Source organism: Aulonocara stuartgranti (genome assembly GCF_965226115.1).
Source record: "Aulonocara stuartgranti genome assembly, chromosome: 13".
NCBI lineage: Eukaryota > Metazoa > Chordata > Actinopteri > Cichliformes > Cichlidae > Aulonocara > Aulonocara stuartgranti.
This window is the reverse complement of record NC_138949.1, coordinates 27,050,989-27,077,435: the sequence shown is the minus strand read 5'-3', so window position 1 is coordinate 27,077,435 and position 26,447 is coordinate 27,050,989. Positions and strand designations below refer to the sequence as shown.

General features: G+C 38.7%; 1 long non-coding RNA gene across 1 annotated transcript in view; it reads right to left on the bottom strand.

Annotated features, from left to right (window-relative positions):
* Positions 1 to 3,250: 3,250 nt before the first annotated feature.
* Positions 3,251 to 26,447, bottom strand: part of LOC309720306 — a 63,537-nt gene continuing 40,340 nt past the window's right edge. Inside the window, exon 3 of the long non-coding RNA XR_014280466.1 lies at positions 3,251 to 10,091. This is a non-coding gene — a long non-coding RNA (uncharacterized lncRNA). The remainder of the gene's footprint in view (positions 10,092 to 26,447) is intronic.

Here is a 26,447-nt window from a genome sequence, read left to right as displayed (position 1 = left end):
AAGGACACCTTAATTTCCTTTTGGATCCTACATGTGTTAAAAAAACCCAAATTCTGACTATAACAACAAGGTCACTGGGCATACGAGGAGCCTGATTATGAAGGCATTTATAGATCAGTTATTTGCTTTATGGCTGTTTCTTTTCATTTGTCCATCTCTGTGTTGGTTGACTTTTCTGTGTGCTTCATGTTCAAATTTCAGAGAAACCGGAGGATAAGAAGACACCCGGAACTAATAGACTTTCCAAAGACTTGAGCTCAGAATATAACGATTTATGAATCGGCCAGGGACAAGTGCTTCGTCTGTTTGTCAGGGAAACATATATTTCTTCTTTTCCCTTTTTGGAAAAATGGATTTGGCCCTCCACCAATCACTGGGAGTGTGTTCTCTTCATGTTGTGCCAAAAACTACAGCATGCTTCTCTTTCTCTGTTAGTCGCTCTCCCTCTATTTGTTATTATGCTTTGTGTTGTGTGGAGAAAGCCCCAGTGTGTCTTATTTGTAATGGGTGCCAGGGGCTGGGGGAGATGTTTTCAATTACCACTTGGTAGAATGACTGATGGTAAGACAATCAAGCACAGAACTTGAGCTCAGTGTGTATGTGCGCGTGCACATGTGTGTGTGTGTGTGTGTTCATCCACACGCAACAGCTACATTTGAATGTGTGCAAGCTTGCCCGTGCATGCTTCTTTGTGCACTTTTATGTGTGCATGAAGGCATGTGTGTTTCCATGAGATCTGCACTCTGATTTTTCTCATATTCTTTCATTCAACATTTTTGGGTCAGCAAGGAAATTGTCACCATTGTTAAAGAAATAATTGAACATAGCAGCCAAAAGCAATAGATTTTTTTTCTTTTTTTGCTAAAACATAATGACAGATTTCCATTGCTTAAAATTATTACTCTTATCTATTAAGTTTCAAAATGATCCTCGGGGATACCACCACATCATTTTTTCTTCTTTAGCTGTTTGCCAACATTTCCTCTTAAACCAAAATCAGACCACAACAATAAGAGGCATATGATACTAAGAGCAAAACCAATCCTGACCATGGTTGTTATGAAAAATATCTAGGAAGCATTGGTGGTCCAATACTGAGGGATTGTCCTCAGGAAACCAAAGCTGTAAAGACACAAGATACAACAGTCTGCCTTAAATGTACGTGTACTGAACAGTATAAAAAACAGAACAGAGTAATTTTGTAGCATTAACATAAATCGCCTTAACCATTACATCCAATCAAGTGCAATAAACTAAAGTATTAGATCCCATTGACGTTTCTTTTTTCACAATAACTGAATTGTCGTTTATCTAGAAGCAGCAACTCATTTGGCGCAAAGGCCTCCCTACTGGAAGTAGAAAGCCGCTTTGCTGTAGTTGTACTGTATATTTTTTATACCTGTAGTTGTGGATAAATGCATGACAAAATCCTCACCTTTTCCATTTAACATTATTCCACAATTTTCAGTCATTTTTAAAAGTGTTTCAGAGAATGCTTTGCTTATTTTCACTCATAAGGTGTATACCCTGAGTGTGGTCAGCAATATATAGCAATATGCATGTGCCGAGATTCTTGCAATGAAAGTAGATGGAACATATTTTACCCTAATCGAGGCTAACTACATGTTACCACATTACTGTTTTACCACACATAAATATAACAGATCATCGCTCAAACTACACCTAGTACTAGCTAGAGGTAGCAGACAGTTATGTCGAGACGTAACAGTAACGTAACCTGACACTGTTTACTTGGAGATGCCCCCTGTGTGAACTTTGCCAGTCAAACAAACTTAAGTAATGGCAGCAGGTACTGATGACAATGAAATAACACTGAAGAAAGAAAGTGTCTAATATTTAGCTTTTACAAGTCCAACCTCATACATATGTTCCACAGCTAAACAATATACTTGCGAATAGGACATTTTCCCTCATCCTGTTGTGTTTCTCAAAAACTGGGCTCATAGCATTTGCTAATGTGATGTTAACCCACAATGTATCACTCTGTGCTACATTAGTACACTCTACATTCAAAAATATTTTAAAGTTTATGTAGTGCATTCAGTATGAAGGGATGCTGCTCAACTGTAGAGCAAGTTGAGAAGATCAGGTGCACTTAGTGAGATTATTAACTGAATCACAATTGTGCCATTTTCTGTTTTTTTATTTGCCACTAAAATGCACTAATTTCATCCTGTAAGATACTGTGCTTACTTAAGCCCCTCAGCATGCCTTGGTTCAGATGCTTGGCTAAGTATGCTTTCATGCAGTAGACTCCTACACTACATACTTACTTGTGTAGTACATAAATTTTGACAGTGTAGTGGTGTCTCAATCTGCACAACTTGCACATGGTGAATTGTGCACTTACTGAGAATGATGTTTCTCAGTGTTTGGCTGTGTTGTCATGCTAGCTTCTGTCTTTTCTGGACATTTTCAACTAGCCATGCCAAATTTAGCATATATATTAACAAAAAAAAAAGTGTGGATTTACCTAAAATGCTTAAAAAATAAGGTTTAAGTAGTTAGATATCGTTGGTATGATTATAAGGCATTAAGTATACACTGTCCCACAGTCATTAACATAATAGAGGGTACAGGGGCATCCACACTTGGTGAAAAGACAGCCCCAAATGACACTCAGTGACTTCAAGTGACGACAGACAAAAGAACCAGTAGTGATGCAAAGTGGGAAAGATCGCTGGTTCAGTTCCAGCTGAAGACACAAATCCCATTTGTGGTTGTGCCAGGAAGCAAAAAATAGCATAATAGCCAAATCAATTATGCAATGCTACCCCGTGGGGAAACTCTGTGGCAAGGGAGTAGTTACTACTACTTAAATGTTGTTGAAATGGGAGCTTTACTGACTTCACGAAATTCCTCCTGGGTGTCAGTCTTTGAGATTCTTCGTTAAGTTTGTTGGGCTGCTGCGTGTTCGGCTGCTAGTGAGGGGAGGGGACGTGTCCTCGCCTGTTTGCAGTGCTGCTGTGTGAACTGGATGAGGCCAGGTTGGCACTGTTGGCATCAATACTATTGCAAATAAGTTTCCAGTCTTATAGTGATTTTTAGTATCAGTAATCACGTATACATTTTTTGACAATCATACTTGGTATATACACTGCCTACAATACTTACAGTACTGAGAAGAATGAGTAATGTAGTGTTTTCAGAATTTTATAATCCATACGTACCATACCTATTATTCTGGTGACATTCCTACTGGCGAACTTTTTTTTTTTTTTTTTTTTTTTTTTTTTGCCTGTCCCGTTTGGCTCTTTTGCCATCAGAATTGTTGTCTAAAGGCAAAGAAAGATGCCCAACGGATTTGCTTTACCAAATTGACCATCCCAGCCTTGCCGTAATGGTCCATTTGATTCACCTTTTATTGTTTATTTTATTTTCATTTACTGAATACGGGACAGACTTGACTGGGGGAAAGAAGGGGAGAAAGAAAGAGGGAAAGAGAAACAGCTGAGAAGAGGGACGGGGGAGAAGGGCAAAAAACAAAAACCAACAGAATGAGCAGAAAAAAAAAATGCATATATCAATCACCTGGATCACCTGCTGAGAAAGAAAAAAGAAAACAAGCAGAAGAGAACAAGAGTAATAGAATAAACAACATCACAATGATATATGGGAATATGACAGTAAATACTAAATATTAAACATTATTGTGCAGCACATAAGATCAACAGAACACAGTGTGCTTTGAGGTAGAAGCCAAAAAGGGTGTAGTTTGTGGGTGTGATCACCCGTGTGTACACCTGTGAGCATGGACGCGCTTGTTTTTTTAAAAGGTTCCTTCATGTAATGATCTGCTAGAGGGTGTGGGGGGGCCACTACTGGTGAACTATTAACAACTGGAGTCTACAACGTCTGCTGTCTACAAAGTGTTGTGCAATGTGAAGTGATGATCCCCTTTAAGTATAGAAATATGGGATTTAAGACAAAGTGCTTGTTTTCCATTTTATAATGAGTCTTAGATATGCTGTTAAATGAGTGCTTAAATAGTCACAGTTGATGTGTTCAAAGTTCAAAGACAACCAGTTGCAATTTCAAGATGTGTAATACTTCTTGTCAGTGGTTTCTTAAAGTGTAAAAAAAATTGGAAGCAAAATTAGGGCATCACTAAAGAAAACAAATCCAGATACAATATAAAATCTTCTTGTCATTTTTTTGCCAGCATGGCTATCCAAACAAAGTGGAACAGTACTGTTGAATAAAAACACAAAACATCCACAGACACAGACATATGGGCACACTCTCATATCAGCACACAGTGTGATGAAAAAGGGTGTATTAGAAGTGCATTGTATATTTATGAGGCCATGTGGCATCACATTTAGCCCACATTCATTAAAATATTGAAGAGCTTTCTCTCCCCTCTCTGACGGACTTAAACTAACTCAAATGACTCAAAACAAGAGCACAAGTTTTTTAGAGTGAAGATGGCACCTATTTTAAATGAATTTAATAATAATTTATATTATTTTTTTCAAACAGATTAAAAAAATATGAACACACAAAACAAGTTCTGCTAACAGGTTTACTCAACAGTAAAATTCTCTTTGTGGGAGTAATAGTCATAAAATCAAAAGAAAAGTAGCAGTCACATGTAGTGTGACTCATATAGTCTCATATAGTGTATTCAGTAACATTCAACTAATTTAAATAAGTAAGCAACTTAAGAATTAAAACCTCATTAGGAATAATGTCATTTTTATTCCATTTCTTTTTTTTCTCTTTTGATTTTTTGCTATTGATCCTCTTTTCCTTTGGAATTACAACAGTGACCTCTAGTGTGGTTGTATCCCTGAAGACCTGAGAGTAAGTCTGCAGCAGCAGAGATGATTGCACAAGTAACGTGTACGTCCATGTATGAAATTTTACTCTTGATTTTAGCCCACATCGCATCGTTTGAGCCACGGCTTAACAGCGTGTTTAAACTCGTTGCCTTTTTCAGTAGCTCCAGGTGATTCTGTTGCAGCCCAACAGTCTGAGTAGAATTTCCAAATAATGTTTGTTTTACTCAGCTTGCAAAACCAGATGGATGGAGTTCAACACTTGCAACAAATACCGGGAAGTTTAGATAATTTTTGGAACATAATAAAAAAAATACAGCTGAGTTTTGTGTGGCTGAAACTTTATCCACCATCATCTGAAGGATTTTTTGCACAGTAAATTGAATTTGTTACTGCATGAGGGCTAATTATTCCTGCAAACTACAACGCAGCAATTACTTAGCGACTGAATGCTACGTAGATTGCAATCTTATGTTCTCTTTCAACTCAAAACAGATGACGAAGTGTTCCCCAAAAATCTGGAAAATTAAAATGTCAAGCAGTACACACACACACACACACACACACACACACACACACACACACACACACACACACACACACACACACACACACACAGCCTAACCCTGTAGTGTGTAATATAAAAAGTGATGTGTGATCCCCTAAAAATCACTTTACGTTTGATGGGCAGAATTCAGAGTAAATCTTGCAAACCGAATGTTCCTTAAGGCAACAAATGGCACTGCAATAAATTATAAACCTTGTGTTCAGGTGTAAACACAATCACAGTACTCAGACATACTGACAGCAGCCACATGACAACAAACTCCCACCAGTACAAATGCCACCCAAGACCAAATCAACACATCTCAGAAACCCCTCTCTCTTTCTCACACACATGCTTGTTGAGGCCCTTTAGCCTCAGACTCTCCACAATGAAATTTTCATGCAGCCATATGGAGGAGTATTGGTGAGAGAGATTTACTGTCAGGGCTAGACGTCCCGGTGGAGAAAACAAGGAAACTTGAACATATTGGCTCCTGTAAATCAGAAGGAAAGGAGAAGAGCTCCTGGATTTTGCCACTGCTCCTCCTGACTATATGAAGTTTTAGTATAGGGAAAAGTCTCTGTGTTTATGTATCAGTGTGGGAATCTGTGTCTGCATTGTGTGGCATTTGTGTCAAAGTTCAGCTAAGCAGGTATTGCAGAAAAACAGTGGAGGTGTTGACCCCTATTCTTTGCCATGATATTATGAAGGAAATGGAGGAAATGGGGCCTTTAAATTGACCACAAGCTTTAGAAAAACAACCCACTGTAAGGGGAAAGGTCACTGTTATTGTAAGACAACTCTGCAGTGATGTTAATACTGCCCCTGTGAATGTGTGTGTTTTACATTGTACTGTAAATAGCAGGTATAGCTGGTTCTGTGTTGTATTTGTAATTAGCTGTTAGTGACAGAGCAGGTTGAAAATGATCCACATGTGGGTTGTTAACATTGTCAGATTCCTTGTCATTGTTACCCAATTTTCAGTTAAAGCAACATTTCAACATTTTAAGAAATGTGCACTCGATGGTGTTCGTTTTTCTTGTTATATAAGTTATATAAGAAGTTAAATTTGATTTTGAAGACTGTATGTTAATTTTGGAGTTAGATCAAGGGGATGATTAGCTTAGTTTAGGATTAAGTCTGAGCCAAGCAGCACTGACCAAACTTCCAAAATCCACCCTTAAGCTCATCTAAAGCTCACTAATGAAAGCATTTTTGTTTAATCCTCAAACTCAGCTGTAAGAGTTTCCTGGTAAACTTTAAACTAAATTACAAACAGACAAAATAGTGTATAATCAATAAAAAGACAATAAATATCAGGTAGTACCGGAGGTAAGTAGATAAAAAGCAATATCCAAGTTACAGGCAGGTGAAAGATATAAGAGATACATGTATTGATCAGCATGGCAGATAATGTAATGTAATTTACATAGCACTTTTCTAGTCTTACCGACTACTCAAAGTGCTTTAGACTACAAGTCACATTTTAACCATACACTCATAAAGCACTTTATCTACCTAACATTAATGGCTGATTTAGAATCACCAATTAACCAAACATAAATATCTTTGGACTGTGGGAAGAAGCAGGAGTACCAAGAGGAAACCCGTGGAGGCATAAGGAGAACATCCAAACTCCACACACAGTCGGGATTCAAACGAGGAACCTTCTTGTTGTGAGGCGTCACTTCATCTTTACCACCATGTTATGTGTAGTGAATGGACGAACTGACATAATAAAAGTAGAAACTCTTTGCTGTTGTCACTGTTAAACCAGGAAAACTGTTCCTTTGATCACAGACATGCCAGAACCCAAATGTGCCAAGATGGATCAATGAGCAGCAGAAATGTCAACCAGATTCCCAGTGTTACAGAGCAAGGACGCTGAGGGGGATTATGGCGCATGGTCGTTCTTCCTGATAGCCTTTTTATCATTCATACATGCTAATGACTGGGTTTAGGATGGATGCATGATTAGGCAAAGACGGGCAGCCTGAGTGTTGACACTGTAATGAGACTGAGGGAGGAGATTTAGGGATTGGAAGTTGTCTGAAGTAAAAATGAAGCTTATGGGCTTACAGTTTTATCTTAGGCAAACGATCACACCTGCCGATACAGCACATTCTCACCTTAGAACATACTGAGGTTTGGTTAAGTCACATTTAAACACACTGGGTACACCTTTGGGGTCACTTTTCACCCGCTGTGTAGCATCTTTCTGTGATGGCATGAATGAAAAGATTTCCATTCAAAACACAAACATTTGCATTGCATTTACAGCAGCTATCAGTCTGTGGCAAGATTAGATGTTTTACAGATTAAATCTTTATTAACAGATATCTGCAGCTGAATGTGCAGAATGTGTGTTACCCGAGTCCTATGGGTCAGTCATTTTTGAACTGTTGAATAGGCTTTGGTTGCCTGCTGGTAAACAGACCTTAAAGAAAACAAAGAAAGAAAGAAAAAAAACAGAAATGTTGTGGAAATGTCTACATACACAGTTGCTTTTGGGTGTTACGTTACCTGCATGTCATAATGTTGAAGCATGTTATCGTACTGCATTCCAGTTCCTATGGATTTGCATGTGTTTAAGTACACACACATAGAGTAGACTTTCTTGTATATCCACATTCATGAGGACATTTACTTTAAATGAAATCCCCAGGACATTGTTCTAAACTTATACATTAGAGGTAAACTTTGGCCACCCACTCTGAATCCAAACGTAATTTTTACCCAAACCCTAAAACCAAGTCTTTAGCTTCAAAGAGCCGTTCATAGGTGTGGCAGAACATGAAGACAGGCCAGAATGTCGCAGTGGAAGCTAGAGATTTCTGCAGACCAAAGGAACTTTGTTCTAACAATGTTAAATATAAAACACACAGTTTCCTTGAAGGTTTATCACTACTTAATGCCCAGCATTATTAACATCGGTCATTTCATGTCAAAAGCTTGGGGTCTTTCTCGTCTACAGTCTCTCTATTTCTCAAGTGAACCTGAATCGATGCCAAGATCAGGGGAGCAGTGTAAACATCCAGGTCTCAGCTCAGAGCCTGCCGGTCCAGACTGCACAAAGCCTCCAGCCTCACCTCAGCCAGCACATTCCCCCCGCGTCACTCAAAGACCACAACAATCCTGTCTTTGTTGGCCAGTGATTGATGACACACAGGAATTTCATTCATGACCGCCTTGTGTTTTTGGGTTACCGTGACGACCAGGTGAAAACAGAGTGCATTGGGGGTATTGAGTTTCCCAACCTTGATCATGGGGAAAGAGTTTAAGGGGGGGGGGGGGAAAGGAGAAGCAACATCGGAGAGGTCACTGTAGAAGTTGAACAAACAGCCATCACCGTTATCTCAGAAGATAAGCAGTGGGAATTATATTATTGATCGTTCGCAGGTCCAGTCGATGCTCACTGTGTGTCGTTTCACACAGGTGACTTGAAATGTAACATTTCCTTCTCAGGTTCTCTGTTTGTTTGTTTTTTTGGTGCGTTTGTAGTTTTGCTGAATTCAATAGAAGCCATAAAGTTTTAAGATAATTTGTTTAAGGTTTAAAAATTTGCTATTACATCATTTTTGGACAGATTGCATCGGTTTCACACAAGCCAAGTACACAAATGTGTTCATAAAACTGAAGCAGTGCGAAAGCAAATGCCACATTACTTATAAGTAAAGGGTCCCAACACACATGCACATACACACACATTTTCCCTGAGCACACACATACACACACACTCACATTAAGCGCACTCATTTAATGGACATAGCTAGTTGGTAAAGTGCACCATTAAGAGAGTCGAGAGGCTGAGCATAACAAAGCTCTGATGCAATATTCATGCCTTCTCATTCTGGGCTAATGCTGTTTTTCCTCCATTCCAAAGCAATGGATTTGCACATTACATGTCCCTATAAAGATTCTTAAAGTGTACGTGAAGATTTTCTTAGAGCACTTGATCACCTTATTCCACAGTGGGTAATTAGGAATTTGTTTGTCCACATACCCATCAGATAGACATAAACACATTAAATTGGAGGGGTCAGAGCTGCAAAGAGCAAGTTAAGTGTTTAGATGTCTTACCCAAGGACAAAGCACAGAGATGGACAATCTGAAAATCAACTTTAAAAACGTCATTCTAAGTGCTTGCTGGTCAGTTTAAGTTAAGCAATAAAAACTACTAGAGTACGATAATGGCAGAATCAGAAAGGCATTGAAAGTCCACAAACTGTGGACAGCAAGGGTCTTCTGTGTTTTTCACTGTAATTTCATTATGTCTGCCTCAGCAGTTTGTCTATAATGAAAAATTGTTTCTGCCATCAAAACACAAAACAAAATTAAGGTCATTATCTCAAAATTTATATTTGCTAACAAGCTTCCGTACCACTCAAATCAATACGAATAACAGCAACATTTTTAGATTTGAAAATGTAGAATTTCAAATAACGAACAGGAACCTTTTTAATCCAATAAGTTTTGTATAAATCTGTACATTTGTGTGACTATTCAGTTTTATTTATCACAACGTCACCTGAAGCCACTTTATATTTTGAGGTAAAGACCCTACTTTAACAGAAAATGCCAACAACCAGATTACAGCCTGGAAACAAGCACTAAGCGACATGGGGAGGAAACAGCACCCTTTTAACAGGACGAAACCTTCCGGCAGAACCATGATCAGAGAGGGGCAGTCATCTACGGAGACTGGTTCAGGATGAGAGGAGGGAAACGGGACAAAAGGCAAGCTGTGGAAGAAAGCCAGAGATTAATAATAACTAATGACTAAAGTGTTGCATGAAAACATGGAGATTTTGGAAACCTATCTGTAAAACTGCATAACATAACATGCTGACCAAAGCTGCCATTCAGCAACAGTCCGAGGTCATATTTCTGCAATGGCAAAAGTAATTATTTTAAGTTTAAAAAATGTCTAGATCATATTTCTAATTGAGAAGCATCATATGTTATATAGTCAAGTGGCCGTGCATAGCTGTATAAGATTTAAAAAAAAGATGAAAAGAAGTATTCAGTATCCTACCAAACTCTCCTTTAATCTCACTCAAACAAAGGCCTTTTAGTGACATAGATTTGCAGCTAATAAAGCACTCTAGCATATTTTAGCCTTCATCATGCAATATGTGAATATATAAATATGTTTGATATCCTCGTCTGAGCTCCCATCCAGGTATGAATTATTCACCTCAGCATGGCCACTCCATTATGTACCATTCCTGCCACTTAGGCTGATGCTCCTCCTCAGCTCCATGAATACAGAGGCATTAGGCTTCTCACTCTAACACGTATACACACAAACATGCACAGCTATATACAGTTCATGCACACAGACACAGGCATGCACTACAGCATGCACATTATAAACTTTATTCACATTTATATAGCACATAAATACAAATATGGAATATAAATACAACACAGGCATGCACACTCACAAGACATGCACGCTTGCCAAGTGATTTAGAGGCTGAATAGCCTTACACAGCCAGACCTCTCTCCACAGTGCTGTGTAGTCACTGAATAAAAGCCTTACCTTGAACATGAAGACATTTCTCTCTCTGTTCTCACAAACACACTAATCAAACAGGGTCCTCTTTCTCTACTGGTAATCAGTGCCATGTTGAGATCATCTCCCACTCCCCACAGTGTACACACACTGTAACCTATCATTCCATAAACCTAGAAGAAGTCATTATCGACTTCCCTCTCAGTTTAAAATACCACTCCTTTATCAAAGGTTAGTTGTTATCGGCTGTTTGTTTTGCACACAAACCACAGGCAGTACAGAGGGAGAAGTGAGGAAGCGACCTCTGGCAGCCCAGACTGATGATGACAGCTTTACGGCCCGTGATTGGAATACAACCATCAATTACGGCACATTGCACGTAGAAAGTAGACAGTATCAAACAACAATGCAGACTAGCCTGTGAGTGATCTTACACCACACAAACTCTAATGTTATAAAGTATGCAAACAATCTAACTTTTGTTTATGTGCTTAGTCGAGTGATAGACCTGTCAAGGGGCATGCTCCAGTATAGGCTCCAGCCTGCCAATGACCCTGAACTGGGAAAATGAATTGATGGACAGACCTAGTTTTGTTTTTCTCTTGAAAATAAAATTGTAAGTTGACTACTACTGGACTTACTATACTGATATAATGTTAAAAAGCACATTAAGTGACATAAAAGTACATAGGAAATATTTGTTTTACATCAAGCTAAAGGATGAACCTTCAGTGCACAAAATAGTTGAATTTTAAGGATTCATCTGCTCATTTAAATTTTGATTCTGATAATAATTGAACGGAAAACCTTTCAAGCCACAGTGGAAAAAATGTTTTGCCCCGTTAAGTTTTCCTCCATTTTTAAATTGGACAAAAAACTTTTGAGAATAGCCCTTAAGTCAGTGATTAACTTTCTTCCCGTCTGCCGCAAGCCCAGCACGCCTCCAGTTCCAATAGCACCAGCAGTGTGATACATTACACTGCGTTCTCCTTATGGCCACCTAGGGTTTTCCAACAGCTTGTACGGTCCACGGTGAGTCGGCTTTCCTGCAGTGCTTGAAGGGTTGGGCACTGCTGCTAGCTAGCACCAGGTGTGAGGAGAAACTAGAACTCCCTTTCTCCCTTCTGTACCACCACATGGATCTCAGAGCCAGAATCAGTTTATTTTAATCATGTACAAATGCAGAACGAGCTAAAGTGGGCTTATTTACTTGCACCTGTTCAGGATATCAAAGAACACACCATTCTAGCCTCTACCCTCATAGCCTCCTTATTGTGCAATTTAAGTCTATTTAAAAAGTCAGTCAAACATGGCCATTAATGAAATAAAGGAAATGTGATCCTCCGAAGGGATCTGTGGTTTTGATAATTGCATTCCTTGGTGACTTGTAATGCAGTCTTGATATAAGAGAAAGGAAAACAGGTTTTTCTTTTCCGTTAGTTTGTACAAAAACATGCTAATTATCCAAGTCTAATCTAAAAGTGCAAAACCTTACATATACTTATATATCAAACAATAGAACCTCATCTTGTTTAGTCCTTCTTAATCAAGCAAACAATTAAGAAAACAAAATTATGATAATTAAGGTATTATGTCAGTTTGTGCTGTGAAGGTTAGTAGGAATTGCTGCAGATTTCTCACACTTGGCCGTTAAGGCAGTTGTGATAGTATCAAGGAATAAGAGGAAGCCCAGTGTAGACACTGTAGGTTTGGGTGAGAGGGGAGCTGTAGCCACAATCCACGGCATCACCCCATGAAACATGCATGCAATCAACAGGGTCATAGCTCCACCGAGTTTCCAGCCAAAGCCATCCATCACAGGGAAACTGGATCTGCGGGGGCCTCCATTCTGGCTGCAGCACTGACCAACTCACCCGCACAGGACAGTCCATCAGCAGCATGCTAACACTAACAGGAATATGGAGCAGCAATATGATACATGATAAGCTTTGTTCTAACAGCTCCTGGATAGCTTCCAGTCTTTTTTCATTGTTTTCGCTCTTTTCCTGCAACCCCCTGGTTTCATACTAAAAGGCATTACCTCAGCCGCGATGAGGTGATGACTGAAAAGTCAGTGGCCGTAACATTAACGTGACATGGTGTAAAAATTTCTAAATGAAAACCAACGAATGGCGCTCCGCAGGCTGTAATGTTTCAACGTGAAACCCCGGCTCCCATTAATGTGGTCTGTGTTTTGAAATAAAGAGAGCTGCTCATTTGATGTCCACCTCTTTCCCTCATTCGCCTTAAATGGGGGGAAGTGAATTTTCAGCAGTAAGCTAGACAAGTCGGTTTTGCCTTTGGATGTTTTTGAGGGCACCGTACATCTCCCTTCAAAACCGCGGTCAAGCGGTGTGGTTGCTAATACTAGATTTCTAAAGAGTGAGTATGTTCTATCATCTTTTCCCACACTTGGATGAGCATGCTTCTATCTACGTATGTGCTGTTCAGAACGAAAATCCGACACTTCCAGTTTAATTGCATTCTCTGCTCTGATGCGGCATGCATATCAATCTCCCCTTTTTCTCTCTGTCGCCTCCCCTTCGACAGCTTTATTCGCCCTGTCGACGACCGCACATAATAAATTTGTGCCATCTATGCTTAATGTTTATTCTTTGTAAGAGAACTCCCTGTGACAAACCAATAAAAACTAGATTTACTGCCTGCTGAAAGCCATACCGAGGATTATCGCAAAATTCCAGCACCGCTTCCCTTTCTTTTGCTTGCCTATCCATACGCCATAGAAGCGCACATTTATGGTGCTCATGCTTACGCGGCAAAGGTAATATATTTCAATATGCCTTTTAATCCTCTTTTTCCTTGGCATGGGAAATGGCCAACCCCTTAAATCAGCCACAACACCGGACTCAGCGTGGCAGGAAGAAGAGCTGCTGTATCCAGTGCCCCTGGCTGACCCTCTTTAAATAGGATGTCTGGATGTGTTATGGGGGCTATTGTTTCCTATAAACATCTAGCACCGGGGCAATAACAATCGCATCAGGCCAAATGAAGTTATCTGAGAATGGAATTAAACTCAGTGTGACCCCGCTGTCTGCTCAGCTCACAGGCCCTCCATTAATAATGCCTAATCTAATCAAGGGGCTAAGATGGATGGATGAGAGGCCTGCATGTGTGTAAGTGTGTATGTGTGTGTGCATGCGGGTTTCGAAGGAGGTTTTAAGTCTGCACATACGTGTCTGTACTTACATGCATGTTTGTGTTTCTGGCTGAGTTTCTTTTCATGTATGTGCTGGAGTGTCTGTAGCTTCAAAACCTGCACGTGCATGTCTCAAGTATATGTGCACATTTTTTTGTGCGCTTGTATGTGCGTAACAGAGGATCACAGTCAATGCCAGGCTCTATGCCAGAGCAGTGTTCTCCTGTTCAGGCCTCAACCAGATCCATGCCTGCTGCACTGGGCTAATGAACACAAACAGAAGACAGAGGGGAGAAGGAGGGAAGGGAATATGTGTGTGTGTGTCTGTGTGTGTGTGTGTGCATGTGCGTGTAATGTTGCAAACAGGGGGAAAGGGAGCAAAGATGAAGACAGAGGAAATGGGGCCAGATAAGGAAGGCTAAAGGAGAGAGAACAGACAAAGCAGAGTGGAAGATGAGAGAGTCAGAGGGAAAGAGGACCGCCACATGGTTTCATCCACTGTTATCTCATTCTTGGCAAAGACTCACTCTTGTAACTGATAGACAAATAACCCTACTGTGACTGATAAAGCCTGGTTACAGATGGAGAAAGAGGGAGGGTAAAAAAGGGAGCAGGGAAATGAAGAAGGGAGGGGAAAAGAAGTGGATCACAAAAACAGACAAGGAAAGAAAAGAGTAAAGAAGAGACAGAGGGGGATATGAGGGGGGAGGAGAGACTGTGGGAGAATGGAAGGCACTAAGGACCCGGGGTGAGATGAGGCTATGGAGAAGAAAGAAGAAAGAGGGAAAAAAAGGAATGTCAGAACTTTTCAGTAACATATTATTAAGCCATCTAAAACTTAAAAAAATGTCAGATCACTTCTTATAAATAACACGTGAATTTGTCAGCCAAGAGACTGTGGTTCATGTACAAAGCTCAGTGTTTGGTACTATTCTTTGGTTTCATTGACTGATTTGTCTAGCTTTCACTTTTCACTGCTTTCACTCGCTGAGTAAGTTTAGACACCAAAACATACTTATAAAGGCTTACACACTAAAATACAGTTCATGCCTTGAGGATGAAAATTGGCTGCTTATCATGAATATCTACACAAATGTTCAATTAGATTGAGATCCGGAGGATCTGGAGGACAGTTAAACACTGTAAACTTTGTTTTCATGCTTCTCAAACTATTTCAGAAAAACTTTGGAGTGCTGTAGTGTGCAGTCTTTCCTTTTTTTTTTGAAGGATTCAATTAATATGATTACAATGAAGCAGTGTGTGTCATTAGAATCAGAATCAGAATCAGAATTAGGAACAATAAAGTAAGAATGACAAGAGAGCAAGGACCTTATGTCTTCTAGCAGAACATCACTCAGAGCATCACGCTGCCTCTGTCAGCTTGTCTTCTTTCAAAGTGCATCCTGCTATCTATTCCCCAGGTAACAACACACACACACACACACACACACACACACACACACACACACACACACACACACACACACACACACCTTGGCTGACCACATGAGGTAAAAGACACACAGAAAACTCCATTGTCCTTCATTTCTCTTCATTTTTTTAAACAATGGTCTGTGGTTGGCACAGATACTCAGACTGCTTGATAGCTTTTCATCCCCACGTGCAATAAGACACATTAACTGCCCACACTAAGGTGTTAAGGACCTTGAACTTTGAGATTAAATGTTGAACTTGGAGTTGTTCTAATTAAGTCCTAAAGCTATCCCAGTCTTATCATTTCCAAAATTGCTTTGATCATTATGTTTACTTCTTGTCATACTTCCAAAACATTTGATTTGCTGATTAATATATCCCACCTCCTCACAGGTGCAGTGTGACTGTATAATTAGTGTAACTCACTTCACCTGTCAGTGGATTTAATGTTGTGCCTGATATATGTGGCTGTCTTATTATTTATATTTCATTCCTGCACAGTTGGTGTGCATAATTTCATTATGTGTATACAGTGACAGTTAAGTGTCATTCTATTCTATTCTATTCTATTCTATTCTATTCTATTCTATTCTGTCCTAAAATGTATGTGACGTGTTGATCTGTAAAATGTGAAGATAACCTAAAGTTAAGTCCCAGCACATATAACATCCCAGGGACCAAAAATCTACTTTCATTTCATTGAAACATCTGGCCATCAAATGACCAGGCGTGCTTACAAAAACAGGAACTGCGGGGGAGTAGAAATGGTGGATTTCAATGCTGAAAAACATGATGATGTGGTAGAGGAAAACAAGGAAACATTAGAAAAAGTAAAGACTTAACAGGAAGTCCGGGAAGGACAGAGAAAGTGGATTAGGAAAAATGGAAAAGCATACAAGGGTTCAAAAGCTATTGAAGAAATGTTTTTCTGTAATGATGAAGAAAAAGATGATTTTTTTTCCCAACATCTGGGAGATGCTGACATGGGAATTTCTAAATGAGACCCAGAGCTGGTTCAAGGACTATTTGCAAACACTGTGGATGTTATATGTGAGTACCAGATGGCAGGGTTTGCAAGTAAATTCACTAAAAAAGTGTCAGAAAGTTTAGAGATTAAAAATGTATGTGAAGCACAGAAGGCAACTTTGGATATGAACAGGTAAAATAATGGCAGCCAGATTTTTACTGGTTTGGATTTCTGTAATACTACCACAGTGCGACCAACTCTTTATTTGAACAAGCATATCTGTTTTTGAGGTGAGTTCCCACTCAAGCTGACACCTTCACTTATTAACACAGCTCTACTTGTTTGTGCTTTGTTTTATAATAGTGCTAATAGTGGTAACAGGTTAGACTTAACATCACCGCACACTGAAGCAAACATTTGGAAAAAGTAAATAAACTGGATAAATTTAGGCTTATTCTAAACCGATGTGTTTAGGCTCCCTTGAGTACAAAACAACCATGTGATTTTTTGTTGTGTGTCTTTTACAGAGTCAAATGAGTAAAAGATCACTGAATTGTGATCATGAGTAGATACAAATACACAAACGATAATCCAAACAGATATGCTCGCCTAAAACGAATACAATTTGTGTACATGTGGATCGGTTTGTTCCAGCTGTGGGGAAACATGTTTACATGATTATGTATCATGTAACACAATTATTCAGTCAGGAAGCATGTAGTTTTAATATTGTGTGGGGAAGTGATCGCATAATCTGTGTTTTGGTGAGGGAAACAAAATCATGTGTTAGTGTATATGTTAAAAAGCCAGGTTTAAATATATTCTACCTAAAGTACATCAGATCCAGACACAATCTGGATTCATGTTAATTCCAGGTGGAAAGCCAGCTTTCCTGTTTGGACATTCATCTCTTCTGCAGGGTCCCCATGTTATTATGTGCTCCTCTCAGGTTCAGCCTCCATCTCTCTCTCTCTCTGTCTTTATCAGCCTCTTGGCCCGTTTATATTTACGAGGCCTTATCTTTATATCACCCCTCTTCTTTTTTATTAGATGTTGTTTCAACTGTGAACTGTGTTGGGAGTCCTGGGCATTTCTCTTTTTCATGGGAACATAGTCTCACTTGACTAACAAAACTTCAAAGCTATAGGCAAGCTCCTTATAGAGTATATTATGTGTACACTTCACGTGCTTCAATCTGTGTTCACCAGAACCAACGCTCTCAACTCATTACACCCTGTGTTTTAGCCATGTTGACATTGTACCATATCACAAAATATCTTCCAATAGAGTTTTGACTTGCATAGAGGCTTTAAGTGATCTGAGTTGAACAAACCAGATATATCTTTTTAACCATCTATAGTCTTGAAATGCTATGATTGTATAATTTAGATGTGTTTTATTGATCTGTAAATTTTTGAGCTGGGTGAAACATGGTTTATAGAATAATAAGAATATTGATATGTTTTAATATTGATTGTATTATTAGCCAGAGATGCTATTAATTTCCAAGAATGGTGTTTGTGTTCTAAAAAAAAAGGTAAAACCAGCTGTGGTACTTGAAATGTTGTTTTTTCAATTATATTTAGGCTCATTTAGTCTCTGTATCATTTAGCTATCCATATACTGAGTTTAGTTCACATTTATTAATTTTTTAATTTCATTTTTTCATTACGTATTTAGACAAGGATTAATGTTAACATTGAAAATAAAATGAACCAGGATAAGAAAGTACGCACTATACTTCTCATAGACTATAAAAGACCGTATTGCTGAAAAAGGCATTCCAGCGAGGCTAACGACTGGGGCCATGTATTGGTCATGACATAAAGAATCAGATAAGCTCACCAACTAGCTTACCTTGCTGTTGCTTGTTCCGCACTCAGCCTCTTCCTCCACTCTCCTCCTTCCCCTTTCTGACATAAACAACTCTAATTTACGACCAATAATATCCTGATTCAATCACCTGATTGATTTTGGACTTGTGTCCCACTAATAAATCTCAGCTCTTCTTCTCTTATTGAGTCCTCCATCGGCTCTCCACACTCCCCCACCCAAACACACACACACACGCACACTCACTTATATATAGTCTAATGGTATTAGAAAATCAAAGTCTCTCATTTTGTCTCAGTATATCCGCAGGGCTTGGTAATAGATCTGGCTGTACTTATATCCGGAGAAGAAGGAGAGGATGAGGAGGAGAAAGAGGAGGATAAAAGAGAGGAGAGGAGGGCTATAAGCAGGGAAAAGTAGAATTAGACGAAAGAAGATGAAGAGGGTATAAAAAAGAGTAAAAGGAGAGCGAGACAGCCGCAGATATAGAAAGTTAATCAGGATCTGTAAGGTTTAGTATGTGTGGACTGAGGCTGAATTTACTGAATTAGGACATTTTATCTGTTCGGCAGCAGAGCGACAGGAATAGTAAACCACAGCAGGCGGTGGTTGTAAAATTTTCGATTTTTTCTGCTTGTAGATAGGCTTTAATCCACTGTGAGTGTTACAGCAAATCACCTCGAATAGAAGCATCACCTAAACAGGAATGAAAATTTCTGATTGTGCTTTATGTGCCCTGCGTGAACAGGGAACAGCCATGTGTAGGCTTTCAGCAATGAGGCCTATTTTACAATAATCGCCATTCGGTGCACAAAAGTTGCCATTTCCACCCCAAAAAAAGCAAAGCAAAATTAAAGACCGAGGAAGACTGTGGTGTTTTCAGGCTACAAAAATATTTTGCTTGATAAAATCCAAACTGTGCCTTATTATTTTATTTTACAGTCATACTCGTTTATGTGACACATGACAGACTACGCAAAGAGCCTGTTGTGCTTTAACGCCTGTATTACATCGGAAATTGTTGGAAACAACGGTTTACTTGTGCTTGAAAAGCCTTAAACAAAACACACATATTTAGGATGAATCTGTCTACTCTGATATCACACATTCATTTCTGAAACTCAACTTTGAAGATTGAAGTCTTGCATTTTCAGAGTCATCATCCTGCTCCATGTACTAGGGATAGGATGATCTGAATAAAAACCTAAGGACACTATTCACATTCATATGGTAATGACTTGTTAATCACAATGTAGCCACACCCTGAAGCGTGCCTTGTGTTTTTTTAATCTACTGTACTCTAAATGAGATCAAAATTTCCAAAATGAACATAATGATCTATTGAAGAATACTTTAAAATAGCAATTGAGACCATAGTGATTACGAACATTTTATACAGAGGTTAAAAATGGAGCAAGAAGTGGGGTAATATTCGTTTCCACTGGAATACAGTCTGAAACCCCTTGCTGTACAGAAGATACACATCTAAGTCACAAACTGAGCTATATCAGTTTATAGCAATATTCAAACTGAATACAGACTGCTACAGATCCAGGTGACTCTATGTCACCAAACACTAAAACATTAAAGCACATCAGCTCCTTGGCTGGCAACTCGCAATATACCAGCAGACAAGTGGACCAGAAGGTTAAAATTAACTAATCATCTCTAGTGATTTAAGATACATTAGCTAATGTTGTTGACTGTTTTTAGAGAACAAATAAAAATTAGCAGACACCTTATGAGTCACAGCATTGTCCCCGCATTATCAGAACAGTTTGAACTTTTGCTGTATTTCAGTTAAGGTGTGTTTTAAATCTGCATCACTGATTTGTGTCATTAAATTTACCTCTTTATCTTCTTTCTGTCACAGCATCAAAAGTCTTATTGTTGATGACAAGTGATGACACTTTATAAGTCACAATGCTGTGACTTATAAAGTGTCTGCTTCTGTGTGAGCGCACAGAAGACAGGACATGAAACATGTTTTCATTCTTTCACGTCAATGGATAACTTATTAAAATACACCATTTCAATATAATTCCACAAAATAATACTAGAATATGATATTATTAATACTTTTAGTAGTTATTTTTAGAGATGTTCTGATAAAATTTGGGGGCACTTGAGCACCCATGTCTCCATCCATGTCACCTATGTCTTTAAGCCATTAATAACATTGTTAAAAGGGTGTATTTTAACCAAAGCAACAATCTTAATGTACTTAATTTACTAGTTTTATTCGTTTATTTTACCTAATTTTATATTTACAAATAAAAAACAAATCAAAATGTTTAAAAAATTCTCTGAAAAAAAGGCTTTTTGACATAAGGTTGGCGTGTAATAAAACAATGAGCTTCAGTCACTTAAATGTTGTGACTGATTATAAATTGCTTTTAATTAAAAGAGGTTGGAAATGTGGGCTGAGGGGGGACAATCGGCTTTGTGAAGTTGTTTGACTTAAAGTTAACATCAACTTTGAAGTCTCTATGAATTCCTTAAAGCCTCTATGCTGACAAATTGCCAGCCAGGCGTGACATAAATCTAAAGAGTGCTGTGTGTCTGCATGTGAGTGTATGTACATGCACAAACACAGGTAAAATTGCACATATAGCCACACACATGCAAACGACATGAAGAATGTAATCACATCTGAGTTTGTGTCCATGTATCTGTTTACCAGTTCTCTTGTTGTCCACCTTGTGGCCTCCCCCCCATTAATATAATTAAATTCTATTACAAACTTTCCCTTTGAATCAAATTAATTAAGATGCTATTATTTAGCCATTGAGAGGTTAATGACCACCATTAGTTACAAAGGCTACATCCACTATCATCAGCCAAACTCGGTTATTTGGTCCATTTTGGTTATTTACTGAGCCTGAGATTGATGGCTCCTGATACTGCTAGTGACGCTAATTAGCTTTTAAAACATAACACACTCCATCACTGCTCAGGACCAGCAAAGAGGCTAAAGAAGAATCCCATCATGCTTTGCTGCTGACTGAACACATAGCATGTTTAGAAACTAGGATTTAGAAAACACATTGTGTGGTGTGTGCTGTGCATATTTAAAAATATACATATTTTGTACAGAACCGTGTTTAAATGTGCATTTTATGTATAGTTTACCTACTTATTCACTTACCTAGCAATAAAATATTACAGTCAATACTAATTTTAAATTCACTTCATAGTGTATGGGTAGAAGAATATTTCAAATGAAGGGTCATATAATTTATCAGTAAATCACACTTAAAATTTGAGCAACACAAAACTCATATTTTCAATCAAAACATAAATGATGCACTGTTCTTCCTCCTTATGTATATAAAATGCATTTGACACTTTTAATCTCTCCAGAGCCGGAGCTCCTTTTACATTTTCATCAGTTCCACACAGTACGAAAATTAAGTAATCCTCTGTGGTGACAGCAGTGTGTTTGTTGCACAAACACACAAACACTCGCACCCACAGATATTTTTAAGAGATGATAACATTTTCTTTCCCCTTCATTTCACACTTCAACCCTAGATTAATGGTTATGCATCACGATGTCACTGAGTGGACAGCAAGGGCCTAGCGGATGTTACTCCCACCCAAATCGAGTTTTCTCATTGGAGGACCCCGGAGCCGACCAATGGCAGCACGGGTTGAAACCACAGAGGGGTCTGGATGAGTAATGGCCGCACCACTAAAGGGCATTCAAATGACATTGCGAGGATAACACAACTTATTGTAAAACGTTTACGCTGCAGGCGATTTACGGCCATTCCATAAATGTTTACTGGCTTTTCCTCTATTTATAACTTCTGAAAATCATGACAGGCTTGACTACGCCCTTGTGTCCCTATACTTTTATGGTCTTGAACATATCCTGACATGCACTGCTGATAGATAGGTGTCTGATGGTGTGTGCGTCTGTATAGGTTTACTGTATCTACAGTTGCATATACAGTATATATATGTGTATATATATTTACAGCATTTATATGTATGCACACTGCTATATCAGATCTCACAGACATCCAGCCATAATCTCTCTCCCTGCCCCACAAATAATCCATGGATATATGGATTTAAAGCAAAAACCGCAAAAAGTGAAGGATGTGCTAAAATACACTCAACTGGACTTGCATTTAATCTCTACTTACAATACCACTGCATCAAACCTTTTATACTCCTGTTATTGATATAGTGTACATGAAACCTGATGAGCCTGAGTGATAGTTGCTAGAAGACAGTTTCACAAAGTCCAGATCTGTCACTTTGGACTCCCTTTGGCCTTCAGAAGGGCCTTAATTGTTTATGTCATACATGTAATGAGGAAACATTCCTGGAATGCTGGGAATATTCCTCAGAGATTTTGGCTCATCAGCACCACCAGTTGCTGCAGTTGCATGATGCAAATCTACCATCCCACCTCATCTCAACAGTGCTTTATTGGATTGAGATCTGGTAACTGTGGAGACCGTTTGAGTAGTGAACTCATTGTCATGTTCAAGAAACCAGTTTCAGATCATCTGAGCTTTGTGACACTATCCTGCTGGAAGCAGCTCCAGAAGATGGAAACCCTGTAGTCATAAAGAGGTGGACATGGTCAGCAACAATACTTAGGTAAGTGCTTAAAAGATACCCAACCCAGATAGCTGCAGCTCACTGGATGCTTTCCCTCTTTTGAAAAATTACCCATGATCTAAAGCTTTCTTTCAATCCTCTTGGCCTGAGTCAAATTAAACTGACTACAAGCGTAGGATGGGATTTTACTGAACGTTAAAGATGCAGCATTTTAAACAAAGAGGTATGCTGATTTTAGGACAAGCAAGAGCATAACTTGGAAAATATAGGACAAGCAATTTTTTTATTCTTATAAAAACTATTTCAGAAGTCACTGCTGTTTCAGGAAAGAGTAAAGATCAACAACAGGTCTCAACGTCTACAAAGTCTTAGATCCCAAAAGTTCACACAAAATGAGAAACATTTTCACGGTCTGCTATTACTTCAGTATGTTGCGAGGCAGGTGAATGCACAAGTCTCAGAAAAAAAGATACATTTATATATAAAACTATGGGAATTAATACATTTTCCTTATATGATAATAACAGGATATGTAACGCTTTTCTGCGTCTGATGCCCTTGGTGCCCCTTCCATCTATTTGTCATGCAGAAGGTATTTCTACAAATTGAGGTAGGCCGTGATTTTCCCTGGCTGCCTGCCTTCAAACATTAATCATTAGCTCAGGCTTTTTAAGTGCTGGCCAACTGTGGTCATCTGTGACAGCAGAGGTGTAACTTTATGAAATAATTACTTCTCAGGCCTTCGGAGTATGTGGAGGGCTGAAAATAAACAGCGCTAGGGGAGGGGAGGAAGGGCAGAATGGAGAGAAACCCGTGCGAATGAAATGCAAACGCAAGCTGCTTTCTCACCCCCCCCCCTCTCCGTCCCTCTCTATGGGACAGAGATTTATGGGAGAACTACATGACATGGCAGCAAGTCAGAAGAAACTTCTCTCTTTCCTCTTCTCTTGCCTTCTCTTTCTCTCCCTCGATTCCATAGCAGCTGCTCTGGTCCACTTCTGCACCTGCCCAAAATGACCGCTGATAGAGGCTAGGATGAACAAATCAATCAACACTTGAAGGAACGCATCCAAACTATTAATGCACAAACATACTAGGATAAAAAAAAGACTATGGTTAAAATAGAATTATAGTTTTGACTTTGTGCTTTCTTTGCTTTTGACCGCTGAAACAAAGATAAATGAAAGCATGTTTTCGTTTCCGTGACTGTCTTGCTTTTAGCTTCCTTGTGACTTTCATAAACCAAGAGAGGCAGATTCACCAAATTTACAGCAGCATCCTTTAACCCCAAATCACATGATTTTTTCTGCTGTAACTACTCCTGGCGCTTTGCGGAAAAGGGCTGTCTAATGTTAGTCCCACTGTCTGGGCTTGGTTGATTTATATGACTGAACGGCTGGCGAAAATGGTCCATGACTCCTTGTCCCAGACAGGAAATCAAAGAGAAGGAGACAGCATTATCAGTGGAGCAGGCTGACCTGGATTCAGATGGCCTTACATCCTTCTGGAACACAAGGTGGTGGACTTTAAGGATTGAAATTTGTTTTAAAAAAATGGGAAATCTGTTAATATTTTACATGTTTTGGCAAAAGACATTCGTATTATTCAAATCTTATCTAACATCATGACATCTGGCATTTTACTGATAAGTGGATATTTTTTCACATCCTCAATGAAGATGGAAATTTTTTTTAGTGCATTACAAAGTAACAACACTTCATTTTTATTATCCATCAATTTTCCCCAATTTTTGGTTTGTTATTGTTATTAAATATTGTAATTAATTTTGAGACTTAATCTGTAAAATCGCATTCGCTAAAACTGATGCAAGCATTTAAATGTAACATGCAGGAAATAATAATCAGAAATCTTTGCTTAATTATTGGTAACACTTCATGATGTGGTCCACCACTAGCTAACTATCATGGAGTGAATTAATCTTGCCTTTTTACATTTTTTTTTTTACACACATTACTTTATTTCATATTTATTATGTTGAGGTGCAAGATGGATGTTCTAGAACAATTAGTCTCATTTCCTGTAAAATACCTGGAGTTTTGCAATACTTAAGTTATACATTGTACTTCCTAAAATTACTTGTGCATTGCATATTTTACTTGTTACCCTCTTATTCTTGTGTACCTACCTCTAAGTATTTGTAGGTAAATATAATCACAATGTAATTTTGAATAAAATATGCTGACATTTAAACATTTTTTAAGTTGAATATTTTCTTCCTGCTTACAGCAGATCTCAAATGTCCTATATTGTCTGGTATGCTGTTATAGATATGTGTGTATATGATGCATATGTAACAGTCTGGTTTATATTTATGCATATGAAGGTATTTTGCTGTGACATTAACATAAAAGTACTATGTTGCCCTTCTCCACCAGGAATGTATTAGATAAAAGTTATTACTGTGTCTCACAAGTTTATGTACTGTATATGATTCCATGTCTATGATAGTATCTGTGAAATGGTCAGTATGTGAGTTTGTGCAAATGTGAACTCATGTATCTTAGTGAAAAATCTGCCTCTAATTCTCGTTAGAGCCCTGATGCAGCCATGAGTTGACACACTGCCTCAGCCAACCGCCATATGCATTAAAGTGACTGAAGAAAGATAAATGCACAGCACCCAGATTAAAGTGACAAATAGACTCTGCATGCAAAGTGGCAAAGGTAAATTGTGTTGCTAAATGTGAGTGGAGACACTTTCTGTGACTGCTGCGCCCAGACTGCCTGTGATAAACGAGAGATAGGCGCTTAAGCACCCAAGCTCAAGCCACTAAATTTCCCTCTGCTCTCTGTCCACTTACTTCCCTCCAAAAAGCATCAGATGCATAGCATTCAGGGATCAGCTGTAAATCAAATAAATGCACCAATATACAAAAATGCATGCTTTAAATTAAGCTTCCTTTTTTCCCCTCAACTGTTTGAAAATGCAGCTATGTTGTGGAGTATTTTTGGGTGTACATCACACATTAAACCCTGAAGGGAGCAACAATAATACAACAGGACAGGAGGCTATTACTCCAACCACCACACAACCTAACGAACTTTGCTACGGAGCCATTTCAAATTCTTTTTTCACTTATAGTAAAGACTCGTACAGTAATGACTCTGTGAGTCTGCCACACAGTAAGATATAATAGAGTCCTTGCATGGTTTCCCATCAGGTGTCTTAAACACTATACACATATCCACACTTTAGGGTATGAGCGGCATGTTGTACGTGACACATGTTTCAGGAGCCAAGAGCAGACTGTAAATCATATCTGCATATTTTCTTTCTCACATGACAAGTCATGCAAGCACACATACACCACATGTGACACACAAGTAACAGAGGTAGCGGATAGCCAAAAGACATGCAGAAGTAGGAGCAATGGTGGTAACTGTGGTATCATTAGTAAAAAAATATGTTGGTTAATAAACCGCACAGTTTAGAAAGAAAGAGCCAATTAATAAAAACCAGTATTGAGAAAAGACACAAATTAATACAATATGAAGAATTTAAGTTGACATTGAGCCAGTATACCTGTTTGCTCAGTATGATGCAAATTATTCACAGGAAACATTTTGATTTAGCTACTCCTCCACTGTCCA